The sequence below is a fragment of the Mizuhopecten yessoensis genome, unplaced genomic scaffold (assembly GCF_002113885.1).
Source record: "Mizuhopecten yessoensis strain PY_sf001 unplaced genomic scaffold, ASM211388v2 scaffold8841, whole genome shotgun sequence".
NCBI classification, from domain to species: domain Eukaryota; kingdom Metazoa; phylum Mollusca; class Bivalvia; order Pectinida; family Pectinidae; genus Mizuhopecten; species Mizuhopecten yessoensis.
The window spans coordinates 601,277-604,570 of record NW_018407749.1 but is presented as its reverse complement, the minus strand read 5'-3'; the positions used below and the strand labels follow the sequence as shown (position 1 = coordinate 604,570).

The 3,294-nt window shown below is 34.3% G+C and overlaps 1 pseudogene; it reads left to right on the top strand.

Moving 5' to 3' along the window:
- Positions 1 to 1,569: 1,569 nt before the first annotated feature.
- Positions 1,570 to 2,997, top strand: LOC110456791 (annotated as a pseudogene).
- The last annotated feature ends 297 nt before the right edge of the window (positions 2,998 to 3,294 follow it).

Here is a 3,294-nt window from a genome sequence, read left to right as displayed (position 1 = left end):
TAATAGAACTCAGTTTTAGCGTTTATAATCGATATGTTTATTGTATTTATCTACAATATTTGATGCTGAATCTTTTTTTGGATACTCAACAGGTTCACTTATTATTTCTTACTCAATATTTTTTTATACTTTCTTTCAATATTCTTTAATACTTTTCCGGAATAGCGGACTACGTCTGACCAACTCAGAAATGAAGTTTCTTTTATCAATCGCTATTTGTGAAAGAACAATAAAACAAAGGTTTTCTGTTAAATAGTATCAGATGGCTGACAAATAGTTCTTGTTTTAGGAGTTCGTCTCTATCTGTTGGATAACTTAGTTTTAAAAATTGGGACCATGCCGTTAGAAGATTTATTCTTTTCGGATGTGCTGTTATAAATACCATCAATATACATCTCAAAACCAAACTACTTGGTAGTGAAACGGACGTAAAACCACTTTATCAAACAGAAATATGTATCATATGAAATTGATATCGATTAACAAATTTTAAAAAATGCACATTAAATAAAACGATCTGACATAATAGCGACATTGATTGTCAAAGTGTACGTTTGCTTACATTTGATTTGATATTTGATTTTTTACAGTCAGCCGAATTGAGCAGCTTCATGAAATATAAATGAAATAAAGCTTACGAGAACGTTTCGGAAGACGTTCTTTTCATTATTCGATGTATTTTTACTTTTGTATGTATTTTGTTTTATTCCAGAAATGCTTAAAGTACCTAAATTAGAGTTCAACGAGTATTGATTATTGAATATTAAATAATTTGTTACATCAGAAATGATAAATAGTATGATATTTCAAGTGCTCTTTTACGATAGTTTTCGCAATGGAAACTTTCTTTTGTGGACAAAATCTGAAAAGGTACCTTAAAAACAAATTGAAAGATAGTGTATCTCCAATATCAGTCTCCAGCAAATATTATCTGAAGTTTGGAATTTCAAAAAAAAAAAGATTTTTTTAGATCCATACTTGACTAACAAAGTTGTTCATTGTTGGTAAAATTCTTTTGCATAAGAATTATATCAATTTGGAACAAATCGGTTGCAGAGGTTGCAGACCAATAACAACCTTAATTCGATTAAAAAGAGATCAAATTAGAAAACTGACTTTAAACAGTACACGGCATCAGGGATTGTTCTCAAAATGTCGTTTGTGTCGGGTACGCTATATCTATATTTCAAACACAAATTAACGAGAAAGAAAAAAAACAGTGAAATTATGACAAATTTATCTGACCGCGCACTCTCTTGTTTGCCGCAATCTAAAAGTTACTCGAAAGAGAGAGCACATCATACCTGTGCTATATTCATTGCACTGGTTACCTGTACGATACAAGTCGCAGAACAAAATTTTGATGTACACATACAAGGCACTAAATGGAACCTACAGGAGCTTGCTACCCTGTATCAGTCGTCACGATCACTGCGGTCGGAGTCAGATCATTGTTGTGTGTCCCAAAATCTCGTACTGTGACCTATGGAAACCGGTGCTTTGGGAGGGTTTGGGCCACGTTGTGGAATAGCTTACCATCTGCAATTAGAAAGTCAAATACCCTGGCCAAATTCAAGAGGGACATCAAAACTCACCTCTTCACGTCTGCATTTAGGCAATCTCTACCCAGAGTTGTCGTTCCTTTTCAATCACACACACCTCTGTCAACGTCTCAGATTTTACAAGATTCTTGTAAAATCTAATTTGGTCTCAAATCGTGATAATTTTATCTTTAGAGACTTTTTTTTCATGTTAAAATATTTTCTTGGCTATATCACTTTTGAAACGACTTTTAACAAGTAGTAAGACGTGAATATAATTATTACTGCGCTATATTTTTAAGCGTAATGTTCAGCGTAGTAATATAAATGTGGTTATTTAGCTCAGAGATGCAAGGACCGTAACATTAGCTTTGAAAATGAATAGAATAGAGGAAATTCTGGCAAGTTACGACAAGAGCTACGTCCAAAAAGAGAAACAAAAGGAATGTTTTGAGTATTTGTTGGAGAGTAGAGGCGATTTACTTGTTAGTTTACCTGTCGGCTATGGGAAAAGTGTCATTTTTCATCTTTTGCCACAACTTCTTTGCGAGCACCCCCCCCCCAGTCAGAGGCCGAAGACATATCCTGTGGTGTTGGTTATATCTCCTCTGAATANGCTGAATATTAAATATTATCCAAAAAGAAGAAGGACAAAGTCTGAGGTCTAGGAGAATCAATGCCTGTAGGTTGAATATTGTGGCTAAAGTGGATGACACAACAGATGTTGCCGAATCTGACTGTGCTGCACAGTGCGATGTTCCAATAGAAAAAGTAAAGAATGGTGAATATTCAATAGTTCTGTGCCACCCAGAGGCTCTTTTCAATACGTCTATTGGTAAAGATCTAATGTCAGATGAGAAATTTACATCATCAGTTGTAGCAGTCGTTGTAGATGAATGCCACATTATTGATAAATGGTAAGTAAGTTATACAGTATTTTAAGACAAATTTGTATACCATCAATATTGATTTACCTTGATTAACCTTGATCCGGATGGCCGGAAAATGAGCTTAAAGCTCGTATTGGTCCAATTTAAATCTTTTAATCCATTCTTTAATGTTTTCGCTGCCCTAGCGGATGGTTATGGGTTTTTTTAAAGTCTCACTGTATAGTCACATCTCTTAATTCACACATTGAATCTGTTGTCCTTGTCTCTCTCTTTCCAGACAGTGTTCAGGTTACTCCTAAATATGTTCATAGAGCTCACTGTAACTGTTGCCTCTGATAAGGAGTTCCACTTACTTACTACCCTATTTGAAAAGCGATTTTGACTACCGTTTGATCCAGAGATCACTTTTCCAAGTTTGAGTGAATGTCCACGAGTAATTGAATTCTCTGATATTTTTATATTGTCCAAGCTGACCTCCTCATAGCCGTGCAAAGGGGCATCACGCTGAAGTAAAAAAAATTGTGTCTTTTTTTCAAATACATGTACTACATAAACATATCAAGTGAGACTCCTTATGGAAAATAACGATCGGATTTGGNACATAAAAAAAATTTAATATCGTAATTTTTCAACAGTTCATGTTTTCATATGATGTTGACTTAAAATGTATGATCATGTAACAACCTTTTCTATAGAAATATTAAATTTTCGACTTCAGATAGAATCGGATTACGTATTGAAAACATGGGAAAAAATATTTGATTACGTTGTAAAAATGGCGCGTGCTGCCGATGACTACGGCTTCTGTTTCTGACAAAAGGAACTGATTAAAGAAAAGTTGTCTCAGCATAAAAAGGTCCATN